Raw genomic sequence first — 16,085 nt, 5'->3', positions numbered from 1 at the left:
GAAGTTGTTTATTTAAGTGTGAAATTTAAGTGCAACACTGCGTAATGTGTAAAGACCCAGCATATTTAGCATTATGGTAGGAGCAGATAAGCGACATCGACTTTAATAACCCCCAGGCGGCGGGGCTGCCGTAATCATAAATTGACCTGCTAATAGATAATAAAACAAAACACCAGCGAGCAAACATCAGTCAGCAGACAAGGGAAAAAAATCTGGGAAAAAAGTGTTATTGCAGCGGAAAATTATGGAGTGCACTACAAGCAGATTTTTGGCGCCGCCGCTGACCAAACGAAATAAATAAAACAATTTGTCTCCAATTTTTGGGGTCAGGCAGACGCCAAGCCAAATTAGCTAAAAGTTCGGACATGCACTTAGTTAATTGTCGCCTGGACTCAAATTAAACACATAAATATGTTCTCATTTCACACATAAATTCTGTTAAAAAAAAATGCAATGACAATTTACACCACCCTTCAGCGAAAAATATGTTCAATTAGTTTTATTTACGAGGACACAGTTCAGCTAACAAGAGAAATGCAATCACAACCCTCTTGTAACATATTTGAATATATTTTCATGTTAATTCTTTCGCATAATTGAAGCAAATGAAAAAAAATTAAATATAATTTAAAATTATTTGCTTAAATAATTGTATTTTATTTAGTTTTATAAAGATTTGTGTTAAAGCGTTTGCCCTAATTCCTTTTTAAGGGCTAAATATATATGTACATTTGTATTTGGTTCAGAAATTAATTTTAATGTTTTACAAATTGTAAGCTCGAATGTTTTTTTCAAATTGTTATTTCCATTTAACTTAACAAGTTGAAATAGAAACACAAATAAAATTTGCTATGAATATTGATAGGCACTGAGTGTACAACTTTTGAATGTTTTTAAATAGTGATTCACTAATCATTATAAATTTGAGACTTTCTCCTTTTTTATGCATTTATGATTAATCAAATATTTTAGTCAATTTTAAAAAAAACGTTGTTTCGCTATTGTTAAAACAATTATAAATATTGAATGAAATATATTCAATATTCACTGTACTCCGATATTATCTTTTTATATTTTACTATTAGGCAATTGAGTTAACGAGTATAATAGAACTGAAAGAGTTTTGGTCAAGTATTTGAAATTCAATTTTAGTTGTACTCCTATTTGGATTTAGATGTGTGCGTAAAAGCTGGCAGAGGGAAATTGAATAGACGGGATATGCAAGTGGCTAATAAAGAAAGAAAGGGAAAACACCTTGTTTTGTTTGCGATTAACACCATTGGCGATTTCACATTTTGCGAATTTTGTGATGACGTTGAACACTAACTGTCAGTCAAGAAATTCTGAATAAAAGGAAATAGTACTCAACTTGAATAAAGTTCGGAGCAAACTTTATTTTAGCCTTCTCGTACTGAAGGAGAGCCACAGAAAAACTTCAGACTAAGTTGAGCCAACTGCGGGGCCATGACAGACAGTTCCTGGCCATATCCTTGGCCAAAACCCCAAAAACGGAAGCCATCAGAATGGACGCTAATTAGCGTGCAAAGTTAAATAAAAATCAGCAAAAATGGCGCTTTCAATGCAGCATGGCATATGGTAAGATAATTAATTAATACTCACTCGCCTGATTGGTGAAAAACGATAGTCGGGGACGAGGCAATTAGCCAAGTTCTGTGCCCAGGCCAAAGGCAAACAATGATGAACCCTTTCCTCCGCATCTTTTTCCTTCGCTGTCGCCGTCTTTGTCCCTAATTCTAGCCCACTCTCTATCTCTCTCTCGCTCTCGCTCTCTTCAATGATGGCAACCGAGCTGTCTGCTCTGTAAATTGGTTGTGGGTGGTGACTTCATATGTTTTTATTTACTTCACCATGGTAAAGTGCATTCGAAAAATATCTTAAACAAAATTAAGAATTATTTCCATTTATCTTATGTATTAAATTTTTTTTTGTTTTATTATTAAATTTGGAAAAACAAATTGTTTTTACAGAAATGCTTACTCATTTAAATATTTAATAATTTTCAAGCAAAGTTAAATTTTTTTTTTTTAATTGAATTTTTTTTGCAGGTTAAAATTGTATATAAGACAATTTTTAAAAGAAAAATAGTTGTTGTGTTTTTTCCTCTTTAAACGTAAAACGTTTTTGCATTTGGTTTTTTATTGCGCTGCTGCCTTTTCCCTTTGCACTATGCTCCCACGTTCCTAATGTTTTGTTGTTGTTTTTCCGATGGCATGCGACTGAGCTTGTTTCTCGAAAAATAATGACTGCACATTAAGTGTCTACACACACATGCTGGGACAAGGCAAGTGAAATGTCAACAAATGACAACAGAAATATGATGCAAATGGCTCATGTAAGTGGTTCTTGCCGCCAACATTTATAAAACAGGACAACTTACAATGCAACAACAGCAAAGCAGAAGGATGGATGGAGAAAGTGGGAGTTTGGCTGGTGGGCGTGGCGGAGTCCGTCCGCTGTAGGCACTTGGTTTCTCCATTCTTCTTGGCAATTTTTCATTTGCCATTTAGAAGGGCGAGAGGCGACATTTGCTTAATGCTGAAATTAGCTTTTATTCGAGAAGCGCGCATACGACGCGTTGGCCGGAGTCATTGCCATTGAAATGCCTTTCGAGACTCTCGGCTGCAATTAAAAGCGCATTTAATAGAAATTGTTTGAGTGCAATCGCATGCCAAGGACATCCCAAGTACAGAAGTCATTGAATGCGGCCCATACCTTGCCTTTACTTTTTCGATTGCCTTGCAAGTTTTGAATGGAGGGATAAATTGCTGTCCTGCACTTTGAAAAAATTAATAAGAATTCTCGGTCGGAAAAGAATAATGACAGATATATTTTTGAGTTTAATACTTCAAATATACTTAATTTAGTCTTAATTTGCAAAACAATAAGAATAAAAAATGTAGAGTATAAATTAGGTTTTATTGCCACAATTTTGGTGGCAACAGGAATTAATCTGTCAACATAGCAAGTTTTATTTCAACGTGTGCATTCAATTAAGTCTCAGATCATTTTGAGAATGCGATTGCTTCTCCGGCTATGTGGCTAATCAGCGTTATGTGCGTTAAGTCAACAGCCGCAACAACATTATCATCATTATTTGTACAAAATGAAACCGGCCAAAGCCGCACACTCACACAATTTGGCAATTTGTGGTGGACAGTGGTCAACAAAAAGCAGTTCGGCCAAAGGACCATCCAGGACTCAACTGACATTCGGTCAGTCAGTCAGTCAGTCAGTTGGTTGGTTTTGGATGGCCCTGCTTTTGGTTCTGGTTCTGTTCCTGGTCCTTGCCAGTCGGCCACTCGACCACATTGATATTCCACGCTCGATGCGCGCCGCTGTTGCCCTTGGTCATTGAGGCTCACTCATCCCTCGTCTCCACTCCTGGCCACTAACGATAGATGTCCTTAAGCCAACACACACTCGCCCATATTGCTATAAAAAAATATTTATCTATATGGCGATATATGGCCGGACAGCCACTGCTGCTATCCGGCTATCTGGGCGACTTTGTCCAAAAAATGTTGCCAGTGCCGAGCGCAGCTTTGTTAACTTTTTCAGTTTAATGAAATCAATTCACAAGTCACGTTGTTGCTGGACAATAAATACATCAGAGTCCATTTAATAAAATCATGATGTGCACTTTGGGATGATATCCGCACGCCACACATACATCATCTATGGGTGGCCATAGCGTATGGTATCGCATGGTATCGTATCGTACCGTATCGATTCGTATATTGCAAATAACTTTCGGCTCTCATTGGAATGCCGCATATGGCCCGTATATACTCGTATATCATTTGCCCCCGAAGCTGCACCTCAATTGCTCGATAAGTGCGCGGCAGTGCTAAAACTTAAATCAAAATCCACATTGAGCCACTGCAGCGTTGGACTCCGACTCACTGGCAATTTGTTGCGGCTTCTGGCTTACTTTTCGGTTCATTATATTGATCTGTGACTCGGCTGTTTGCTTTACGTCTTTCGCACACTCATTTTTATTTGAGTGCCTCCAGAGGGACGAACTGATTATTTGGGAAAGGTGGGTGGGTTGCTGTTTCAAATGAAACTGTTTTATGAGTGCATCAATTAAGGGAAGGGGATATTGGAGATTGAGTATAAGAAGAAAGCACACATTTTTGTATATAGCCTTTAATATTTTGTAATAACCTCATGCAAAATAGCAAACTTTTAATTCAAACTGTACAGACTTAACAAAACATATATATTTTTTTTGTTTAAACCAAATTATTATTAAATTTGTACTTTACGGCTTACAAATTGCAAATCTCTGCCGGTAACTAAAGGATATGGGTCTCATTGTTCTAACAAATGTGGATGATCAAAAAACTCATTTTTTTTCAATAAGTTTTATACAACATAAAAAAAATACATTTGGTTACCAATTTCAAACTGTGTGTTGTTGAAGTCATCGTTTTAAAACGCTTTAATAGTTATAAAACAAATAAATAAGTTAAACGGAGTTTTAATAAAAAAATTTCAGTAAAGGGATTCCCTTAATTTTAAATAGAGTAAACTTTTGTTGAAACTCTTGTGTTTGTTAAAAATATCCTGGAATATCTAGTTTTTACTATCTTAGCCTCATATTTTGGTTCTAATATCTATACGGCTATTAAGGATAGGTTTTTCTCCCAAGCTGTTACCACTATATAGGACTATTTCCTTGGATAACCTGCTTCTGCGCACTCCAACAAAAACAGCTGTTAAGCTTAAAATTCTGTTCCCATTATTATCCGTGCAAAAACAATCTGAGGATAAAAGAAGAACTGTTCTAAGCCCAGCTGATTTCGAAATGCTCCTTTTGGTGACAGATTCTCTTAGCCCTGACCATAGATAACCGAGAAAGGCTTGACACCAAACACGGCGAAATTGAGGTACTTTCTCTCTTAGCCGCCAGGCCAAATTTGTGGCCCGGTGTTATACACTCCGTCCGGAGACTAGAGCCGGAGACCACGAAGCGGCACGAATCGAGGCGAGGACTCCGCTCGGGAGACGAACCACACCGATTCCGATTTCTGGGTGCGTGTGCACAGACTCCATGCATATCTGATGGCCAGCGAGCAATTCAGTCAGATGCGTGGTGAACGTTGAATTTAACGGTCGGTTTGGCAGTGAGTGTGGAAAGTGGAAGCCATCGCCTCGCTCCACGAGCCAGCGAATTGTTCGGTGCGGAAAATAGAAAACAGAAGGGCATAAAAAAATAGTAAAAAATATACAGATAACAAAGGAATATGAAAGTGAAATAACCGAAGGGAATAAATACATTAAAGTGTATGCCTTGTCAAAATAAAAAGTGTGCAAACAGTCCGAAATGTGTTCAAACTGTCAAATGGAGAAGTGTTCAAACATAGCAGTAAATTAAACTTTTAAAATAAACTAAAGTGCCACCATTGTACTTGGAGTTGGAGTTGCTGGTAAATTATTCAAGCAAGTTTATTTTTTCGGGGGTTTGACTGGCGTCCTGAGATCCTGGATCCTGCGCCGCCATAATGTTATACAAATTATTGCCTTTCAGACTGCCATTTCGGTTGGCTTTAAACTTTCGGTTCACGCAGCGTTCGCATTAAATTTCCTATTTTGTTGTTTTCCTGCCTTTTATTTCCTTTCCGCTATTCGCGTGGCACATGCGGCGTATACGCAATGTATCTGCTTCTATTGTAATTGTGTGTGTGCCTGTGTATAGCCTAGATTTTTGTGGTCCTTACTGTTTTCCCACTGACAGACTGACAGTCAGACGGCACCGAAAACCGGATTTTGAGATGGAACCCTGTAACTGGGACTTTACTTTGCCAGCTGAGAGTTCATTTTATGGATTTACGCCCCTTGTTTGCCCGGCTTAAATACTGAATGATCCACAAGTTGGCGGTGCCATATATTAATTTTTGTATTATGACCAAATAGTTTTTCCCAAACTTGGGCTCCATTTTGTATGGCTCGCGTTTGTCTTCATCAACTTGGGCTAACTTTTACCAAGTGATTGTTGATTTTGTTTGATTTGCTGTTTTTGTTTTGGTTGTAGCTGTTGGCTTTATTTGATTTTAGTACTTTGGCAAAGTCAACATTCGTTAGCAAAAATTTCGCTCACGTTCTATTCGAGCGAGTTCTCAATTTCATGAGTTTTGGATGCTGCTGGTCCGTGTCTCGTGTTTGCTTTGCTTTTCCGCCGCTCAGCCAAAGCGTCTGTCTATCTCCCTCTCACTCCCTTCATATATAAAAATATATATATTCCTATTCGAAATCCTGTTCTTGTCTCCGACTGTCTGCCTCCCCTAGTTTGTTTTTACCGCCTCATGCACTGTGCATACTGGGCGGAGTACACAAATAAATATATATATATATATAAATCGCACTGGTTCGCTGTAGTTGCGATGGTGAGTGGAGCTAAGCTGGGCTGTCCCTAAGATTATTTATGCGGTGATTAGCCACGCTGAATTATTGCTGAAATTATCAAGTGTGCTATAAAATTTCACTGCCATTTATTTGCGCAACTTTTGGCGGGGCTCACGTACTAACCGAGCACCCGCATGTCCCCGACCCATCTCCATGTACCTCACTTCACTTCTCTCACTTCACTCCGCTTCAAGCGGTGCCGTCTCATGTGTATCGTTGGCTCGTTTTGTCTCCGGCTCTGGCTTTGGATTCCTGGCTCAGATTCGGGTGCTCGGGTGCGTACGAGTGAGTGTAACAAATTGCCAGAGTTTGATTTTTAAGTGTGAAATATCGCACAACGAAATTGGATTAATTAAGCTGGGGCCCGCTTAGATTGCGTTGGCTTTAAAGCCAAAGCGATGGGACGCGCAGCTTATAAGGTTTAAATCTAGTCTATATCCTAAATATTATTATTCAGATTATTCAGCTGGGCAGAAGGAAATGAGATTTTCTGGGAGGGCGAACTCCGCTCACTTTCGACAGTTTCCACTTAGCCGGCATCTAATTGTCTAAGCTCTAACCTGAATTCAAATGAAAAGCTGGTTCAAAATCAGAGCTGTGCAGAGATTAATTACATTTAAATAAACAAGAATCCCTGAAAACAAGTCCAAGACCGCGACAGTTACATGAACAATTCAACCGAACAAACAACAATTGACAGCAGACCACTTACTCAACTCAGCTTGTCTCGGGTCGGTTCGATTTAATTTAATTTTGCTGCTTTAAGCTGATTACATTGGGTTGAGTTACAGATTTGGCACAAACTAAATCATTATGTATGGTTGCAAAACCAGCAAATTCCACTCATCAGACATTTGATGAGGGTTATCAGACAGGAAAAATATAGACAGTCATGCTCAAAATAGTAGAAGTAGTTAAAATAGACTGAATGACCATTTAAATACAGAACACTGATTTTGTTTTTCTCTGAACACAACCCCAAATGCTTTATCTCTAGAAATTTAATAATATAAAAGTAATGAAAGTTTTATTATATCTCTACAAATTTAATAATGCAAAAGTAATGCAAGTTTTATTATTATAATAGTTTTTTAAGCTGTATACCATCACCAGTCCTAATATTTTATAAGCTAAGCCCCAAACAATTTTTAAATAGACTCCTAAGAATTAGAATCTGATTTATTAAAAGCGTTTTATAGTTCTGTGTTTATTTGCAATAGTAGTAAGCCCTTTGTATCCAGCAATTTTAATAGCCAGCCACACTATTATTATTTTGACCGCAGCTGTATCTGGTTTATCTTTGGTAAATGAAAGTCAAAGCCGAGCTTAATGCCGGACTTAGTGATAGCAAAAGCGAGCCTCTTGCATATGGCATATGCCCAATGATTTATGACTGGAACGGGCCGACGCAGTCAGCAGAGTTTTGTCCCGCTCACCATCACAATTGGTGGTGAAAAGCGTGAAAAACTGTCGGCCACATGGAAAATCTCAGTGTGAGTGGGGTAATGTGGGAATGCGGCAGAGTAAATTCAATTTTACGTTTCACAACTCAGCATGATTTCTATCAAGGCAGGGGAATCCCCTTTTCCACAATGTCTACCGCAAACTGATTGCTTTTGGTGGTCCCTCGACTGTCTGTGTGTTACAAAGCCTCTGTGTGTGGGTGTGCGGGTGTATGTGGCCCCCAAAAGCGGGCTACATAAAAAAAAAACACTAAAAACTTGTAAAAGCATCAAAGCGCACTTTCTGAGCTCTCTACTCGAAAAAGTTGGGCTTGTTCGGCCCTTTGTTGTTGTATCCTTAGTGTTTCCTTTACTGCTGCTTGCTGCTACTACTGTTGTTGTTGTTGCTGCTGTTGTCGGCAGAAAGTTCACAAGTTTTCAAGTGAGTTTTCAGGGCGGTTTTCGGGGCTAGCTATTGGGAAAATTGCTTTCTGATAGCTTGGCTGATGTATTTATGCAGTTTTAATGAGAGCTGCTTGTGAAGAGGTTGTTGTTAATACAGGAAGTTAATAAGTTAAGTAGCCATTAGGTGGCTAAGTGCAAAGTTCAATCGCCGAAGTTTGAGTCCTAATAGGTTTCAACAGCACATAGAACAAATTTAGGTAATCTTACATTTAAATAAGTTTTGGAAAAGTTTTAAATCAACATCTTTTTATAGGCTAACTGGGATTTAGTCTTCATTTTTTTAGTGCAGTCTGAGACGAAACACAAGCCTCTATAGTCTGTGTTTTCTCTCAATCTTTGTTTTTTTTGTGACTGCTACTTAAGCCGCGCTTTATTTTCTCTTGAGGAAAGTGCAGTCATCTGTGAAAATATTGGCAAAACTCAAACAGCGCCAGCATTTGACATAAATCCTTATTATCCCTTTGTGCACAAATTGACATTGCACTTGTAAGGCGATTGCCGAGACTCTGCTTGACAGCCCCTCGAATCCCCTCTGCCTCAGCCCCTGGATGCCTCCTAACTTTTATCTGTGGCTTTGTTTTCACTGCCTTTGCAGTGGGAGTGGCATTAGCAGCAGATGACAAGTGCAGGAAGCCCTGGCAGTCCTGAAAGTCCTGAAAGTCAGCTTCGACCTCGGCACGTCTTCGCACTTAATTGAGGTTGACTCACCGCTGCAGAGAAAAATATAGAAAACTTATCAAATTTAGTTTTTTGACAAGTGGAAATTATACGCTTATAGTAGAGTTACAGAGCATAGAATATGCCAATGTGTTTTTTTAGGAAAATTTTTAATATTTTTAAATTTCTAGCTAAATATATTGTCTGTTGATGAATATTTCAATATGTTGTGTCATATAGTGAGCTGTTCGTTGGAAAGGCCTAGATCAAAATTGTATATTAATTTATTTATGTATTTAAAAGCTGGACATTAAACGTGGTGTGCCTGAACATGGCAAGAAATTTGTCTCAGTGTACCCTCTCTCGCACAAAGTGCACGAAATTAAAATTCATAATGTTGACTTTAATGGAACTAATGCTGAAATATCAAAGCTGCTGGCTTAGGTGCCAGCCAGCACATCGCATAGATTAGCCGGGCTGCCATGTAAGCGGAGCCAAGAAAATCCTGGCCAAAAAGGCGTCTTCTTCCTGTCAGCCTGCCTGACATTTTATTATGCGACACGCAGCCCAACCCCCTTAGCCGAAAAAGCAATGGAGCACCAAACTTTGACGTTATTAAATTATGCGGAGATTTGCGCACTTTTTTTTCTTTTTGAATTTTTTGAAAGCCTCTTGACGTTGTTAATGATGAGCCAGCTACTTGGCCGTCGACTAGGCCGAAATTAAATTATTTTATTGCCGGAAATTCATTAACTCATGCCTTTATGCAATTTCCAGACTACATTGCTGGCATACCCAAGTGGGAAATCTGTCAATTTGTCGGCATTTTTTCGGGACCACGCCCCTTCCTCCGCGGAAGCGCCTTTGATTAGTACGTGCCGTTGTTAACATTTCCATTATGCTTGTTATAACGTTTATTTTATTGCTCACCCTGCCGCGGAAAATCGATTGAGTTGTGATCTATTCCCAGACACATATTCAAAGCCCAAAATCCCTAGCAACTCGGCGAGACAATGCAAAACTGACACCGCCAGCAGAGTGGAATGTTATTTATGTTTTCACCGGACGACGGCAAAAACGGAACGAAATACGAGCCAAAAGCTTAGTCCCGGCAAAACCGAAAAACCAAAACAATCATCCAAATAGAATCATAAAAACAGTTAGGAACGATCATAAATTTTGCACGATGCATAAAAACTGTGCCACGTGGGGGACGACATAAAACCACCGATCCCCCGTGCTCAACGTGGGCTTCCGAATACATATATATATGTATTCGACAAATATATATGTCCTCGACATTTGCTGGACGAATAATCCCTGCAAATCAGCAGTTTTCCAAGTTTTTGGGACACATACATTTCGTCTAATAAATCTCGGAACAATAAAACGAAATTTACATTTTTATAGGAGCGATGTCGGCCAGAAGATATTGCTAGTCAATACAATTTAATATTCGATCCAATCGGACTTACCTTGCGTATGTGTTATGCCCACCAAATTGCATTGTATATAATTTCATCTGTCTACCCATCGAAATAACTTATTAAAATGCTGATCGACTTTAGTCAGACAATTTATGTGTCCGAAATGGATAACGTACTTAAAGTTAGTCTTAAAGCAGCAATGTGGATTTATATTTGAAGAAAAATATGAAAAGAAGGCCCAATAAATCATGAAAAGACCAGACAGAAATAAATCCGTATCTAAATAAAAGCTAGTCTCGCCCTACCACCCGCTAATTCGCGTAATTTGCCTAGAAACCACTCCCCTCGCATTAGCTGAATAAAACATGAAAAAATTGCGTTAATTTTTTAGCATGTTGCATGGCTAACGCAATTTGTCCTCTCGCTATACACTGAGAGAAAACATTAAAGAAAATTATGCTAGCATAGACTTTAAATTTGGTTTTAATTTTTCCATTCTTGATAAATAATAAGAGATTTAAAAAATGCTTTGAACTAAAATGTTACCCTCTTAAAAAAAATACAATTTTGTTTAAGTTTATTTGGTTTACATTACATTTTTTCTCTGTGCAGAGAAACGACTCCCAAATGATTTAGTCAGCAACAATTTTAAGTACTTGACATGAAAATTGTTTAACAAACCACAAGCCAGGCCCATCTGAAAAATTAAAGGCACGCAAAGAGTGCCCACTCCGAATTTGCAATTTCAGATTCTGGTTCTGGAGCTGAAAACCCCCCTCGCAGTCTGATGCTGCACTGATGTTTATCATAACCGCCTACAACAGCCACAATGACAGGGACCACAGCAACAATATGGTTGCCCATTGCCGCACCCAACCAAATTATTTGCTGGCGGGCGTAGCTAATGACCAACTCGTGTAAGTGCGATGGAGGGATGGATGGGATGGTCGGTTGTTGGGTTGCTGGGATAGAGGATGAAAAATCAGGACACAGTACCCACCGAAAAATAAAAAGAAAACAACACACACAGCCCCGAAACAACAGCAACAATCACAAGTTTTGTAACAAGCAAAGTGATGGCATGAATTCATCATAGGAGTGCTGGAGTGAAGAGTCACCGACTCGGACTTCGCCACTGTCTCTGTCCCCCCAATCCTTGTTTTCCACCTCCCTGCCCATCTCCTCCTGTGTTTTGTTTGGAGGAAATTTAAAATTAAGTGCACTGGGGGAAAATTCCAACAAGATGAACATAATTTTAATGTAAAAACCCTACGGATAAATTACAACTTGAAAGGGTTGTTGGTATTCCCAACAGTCCTCCCTAAATAAATAGAATATTTGAGAATAATGTTGTTAATTCTCTATTAAAGTTAAAAGTATTCTTAGAGCTTATGTGAACGGTGGTTTAAGTAAATAATGTTAAAACAATATGCACAACCTATTCTTAAGCCTTATTTTGATCTATTTTGATTTTATATATTTATATATTTATTTATTTATATTTAATTATTTTTAAAAGCGGATTTTCGACATAAGAGCAATTCTTCTTTGCTGACTCTTGGCTGTTGATTTTAGATGCGTTTTATTTTTCGCTGTGCAAGGACACAAAGTCCTGCTCGCTTCAGGGGGATAAACAGGGAACAGGGACGGGACGGGCAGGGCGGCGACAGCGCTCGCTAATTTTATGCTCTTTTGTGTTTCTTGTGCCGGACACACCCGGTGGGCATGTTTAGTGTCCTTTCACTTTCCAAGCAAATGCAAACTTTGCGCGCTTTTGTCATTAGCGTTGATAGCTGTAACGTGAACAGGAAACCGACGAGATACTGAGTGGGTGGCGATGGTGGAGATGGAGATGGAGATAGCTCCTTGCTGGCTGCCTTTTTGGCCGCTTTTCACGTGCTGTTGGCCCTGTTTTGTTGTTGTCGTCATCTGGCTTGCGGTCCCCAACAGTTTGGTTACTTTTAATGAGCGGGGCGTGGCACACGACATGAAACACTGGCGGTGGGCGATGGGCGGCGGAAAACGTGGTGGTGCTCTCATTAAGTTGCGGTCGTACAGTTTTATTTCACTCCTCGCTAATGAAAGTGAATTATTAAATGAAAGCCAAGCAGCTGAATGGCAGCAGTTGATTCTTTCGTCGAGTGTTGAACTTGTGACCCATCTACCAGTGGTATTTAGTACTTGAAAAAGTCCCCTCCCTCTTCGAAAGCTCAGCCCCCAACGCATCTCCACGTAGATCCCAAAAAATCAAAGACATTCCGTCAGGAGACAAGTGGGTAGCCCACTTGGAAAAACCGAATGGAATCAAATAAACTGTTCTGCGGGGGTGATGCTTATTAAAGGGCCATCGTCTAGACACATGCACATGCTTTTGCATATTAAATATGTATGCTAATGTCAACAATTTTAAGAAGTTTAGCGAAAAGCTAAAGGTTCAGAATACCCTTGCTGGGCGCCGTAATTTACTGTTGCTAAGATAATATTTAATAAGAGCCCCAGGGATTCACAAGACATTTTGTAGTCCATGACGGCTGCAATAAAATGAGTAAAATTTGCGACGAATTTTTGGAGAAGGCTTTAAAGAGTTGGGATGAGATTCTTTAACATTTTTTGTGTATATTTCAAACCCTATAAATTCTTTAGGATATACTTATATGTTATGTGATATTATTAAAATAGGTTATATATCTAAATATGGTCAGACAAAAAAATAAACTTTCATAAAAACAATCTTAATTACATGGTGTTGGTATTCACTTGTATACATTCATTAAATTTTCACTCCCGCTGGCCCTCAGAGACGCAGACAGAGGCAAACTAAATATGTTATAAATAAATCTGCCAGCAATGTATGAATAATGAATAGGACATGTGGACTGCCTGTTCCCAATCTTGTTTGGGTTTGCTTCGTTTTGTTTTAGTTTTCTGTCAGTTTTTTTTTTTTAATCTACTATGCAAATATTTCAGCAAGCCGCAAGGCAAAACAGATTACTTTTGGTTATATTCGTAGCAACAATTTATGCAAGTCTTTGAAGAATTCTTGAGGTGGATTGCGTATACGAAACGTTGCTGTTTTGCGTCCACCTATGTATTTTCCTTAATTGATGCAACGAACCACGAAGAGAAACAGTGGGGTGCGAATGCGTCCCACTGTTTTTGGAGTGTATGTGAAGGTGTAATGCTATTTGGTACATAATTGCAACGGCATTCGGGTCTCACTTGAAAGTTTTGGCAGTGTTAACCGCATCAAAGCAAAAACACCCACAGCCACGCCACATCAGCAGCAGAAACTCAACACGGGAAAGCACTGAGCGAAAAATAAATTTAAATATTTATTTAAATTGGAGCCGAAACCTTTAAAATTTAAAATTCTATTTTGTTAGTAAGAAATACCTACAAAAATTAAAAATCAAAAGATTTAAGCTGAATTTGAAAATAACTTGTTTATTAAAAAAAATTAGACATTGGTAAAGTTATCGTTTGGTTGTTTACTTAATTTTAATGATTTGTTTATTTAATCGTTCTGTAGTAAAGTATCGGGTACTTTCACTCCAAAGCAGTCACCTTGGCCTCAATGATTTTTTCGGTGTATATTAATGTGTCTTGCCTGTGGGTGTATGGCCCATGTTTGACGGACACACACACGCCGACGAGCATGTGTCTGCAACAACTTGGCGGCTTGCTTTTGCAAATGTGCAAATATTTCACTTGCAGCGCCTGGAGTTGTGCAATACTAATTTGCGAAGCGTTGTTTTTGTAGCTGCGACTAATTAGCGTCTAATGCAGGAACGGCAGCAATAATAATGTGGCTTTCCTTCGAGAACCCCTTCTGAAACAATTGCGCTTTCTATGAGCCCTAAGGATGTCATTTCCATTTCGTGATTCCTGATCAAGACGCTTACGCGCAGGGAGGCAATAAAAATCGCATGAAAGCTGAGCAAAGACATCAAAATATAATCTCACCAAATGGCCGTGCATAAAACTTGACAATTTGTTGGTCAAAACTTCTCACTCCCTGGTCAAGTATTTTGCAAAACAATACGCCATTTAACTGCTTCAATTTGAGTTTGGTTATAAAACTTTCCCACTGTCACCGTTTTTTTTTCCCTTGCCCCATTTTACGCATCTATATAAATCGGAGTGAGGGTGTGTGTGTGTGTGTGCGTAACCTTTGAACCAGCGTAACAAAATGGTTGAAAGAAAAAATGCTTGCCAAGTTTATTAAAAGTTGCGGAAAGTTGCAGACACAGTGAGGTTCTCACACCCTCTAAAGGACAATAAGGAGCAGGCTAAGGGGGCGTGAGCGCTGACAGCTAGCAACTGACAAATGCCAACGCTAACTCACTCAACTCCACGCAAAATGAAATAAAAATTTCTCAAAACGGCCGAGAAGAGAGATTTCAAGTTTCTCCTTTCGCAATTTCTTGTGTGTTTTCTTTTGTTTTTAGGTTATTGCTGTTGTTGTTTGACTTTTCATTCCCTTTTTTTGGCAACTGTTTGAGCGGTTTTTTATTATTATTATCTTTGACCTGACCTGAGACCTTCCCTCCATTCAAACAATTTTCTTTTGCCCAGCTTCCCATCCTTTGGCGTGTTTCTCAATTTTTATTTATGCACAAAGTTTTTGGCGCTTTCTTATGCATTTCGCGTGTAGCTTTTGCGTATATTTAACTGTGTGTCAGTGTGTTTTTGGGTCAATGGGCTGTGCACATATTTTCAAGTGATATACTAATGCTAGTTTGACCATAATATTGCCATGAATGCAATTCGTTGTTAGCCAGAGAAAAATGTTTATTGATTCTTCTAAAAACTTAATGTGGTTTGCCAAACATTTTTCTTTGTTGAGTTTCTGAACAGATAAGTTTATTTTAACTACAAACACTTTGAAGTAAAATTCAGTTTTTTTTAGGGGTAACAATGTTGGACGTAACAAGTTAATATCTCAAAAAATTTGAATGTTAGTTTGAAAAAAAGCTTAAATGATTTTTTAATGTAACATTTTCTATTTTTTAAAATCATTTTTCTACGGAGTTTTTTTTTTTAGCCTATTCCTTTTTGGGTAAATTTTTTTTGAAACAGACTTTTATTTTGAAAACTTTTTAATGCCGCCTCTTTGATCGTTTTTTGGATGTGAACTGTGAGCCACAAGAGAGCTACCGACACAGATTCCAATAAACATCAAACATGCCCCACGATTGCATGGCAAACAGACCAAAAGTCCGACAATCTGAACTTCGGACATCAACTGCCGGACTCGCAGGTCAACAAGCTTTAGCTCAAGCATCGATAACGTGACACCTTCTCCCGTCTGCGTCTCACTTTCTCCGAGCATTTCTCCCCGTATCTCCGGAGATGTTGATGACGACGATTCGATCCGATGGTAGTGGAAGTGGGGGTGCTTGGCAAAACGGCTCTGATTGAACACAACAATTTTGAAATTGCTAAGGACACACGCACACTCGCAGGCAGAGTGGGCGGTGAATGGGAAAGTGGAATGGGCGGGGGCGGCGACTCTACACGTTCGCATTACGTGCTGGTGACATTAGTGCCGACAACGGGCAAGTGAAAAATTCAAGCAGACCTGTGTTCTCAGCTCAATCAATTGGCAGAAATTGACATCTGCTAGCCGGCACTGCGGGAAAAAATTATTTAAAACTAGGAGTAG

The 16,085-nt window shown here is 38.9% G+C and overlaps 1 protein-coding gene across 1 annotated transcript in view; it reads left to right on the top strand.

The window, feature by feature from the left end:
* The first annotated feature begins 5,106 nt into the window (after nucleotides 1–5,106).
* The window catches only part of LOC108140790, a 46,856-nt gene continuing 35,877 nt past the window's right edge, over nucleotides 5,107–16,085 (top strand). The window contains exon 1 of the mRNA XM_017263783.2: nucleotides 5,107–5,453. The gene's annotated coding sequence lies outside the window, so the exon portion shown is untranslated. The remainder of the gene's footprint in view (nucleotides 5,454–16,085) is intronic.

The sequence above is a fragment of the Drosophila elegans genome, unplaced genomic scaffold (genome assembly GCF_018152505.1).
Source record: "Drosophila elegans isolate 14027-0461.03 unplaced genomic scaffold, ASM1815250v1 contig_476, whole genome shotgun sequence".
Classification (NCBI taxonomy): domain Eukaryota; kingdom Metazoa; phylum Arthropoda; class Insecta; order Diptera; family Drosophilidae; genus Drosophila; species Drosophila elegans.
This window is presented reverse-complemented; position numbering and strand designations above follow the sequence as displayed.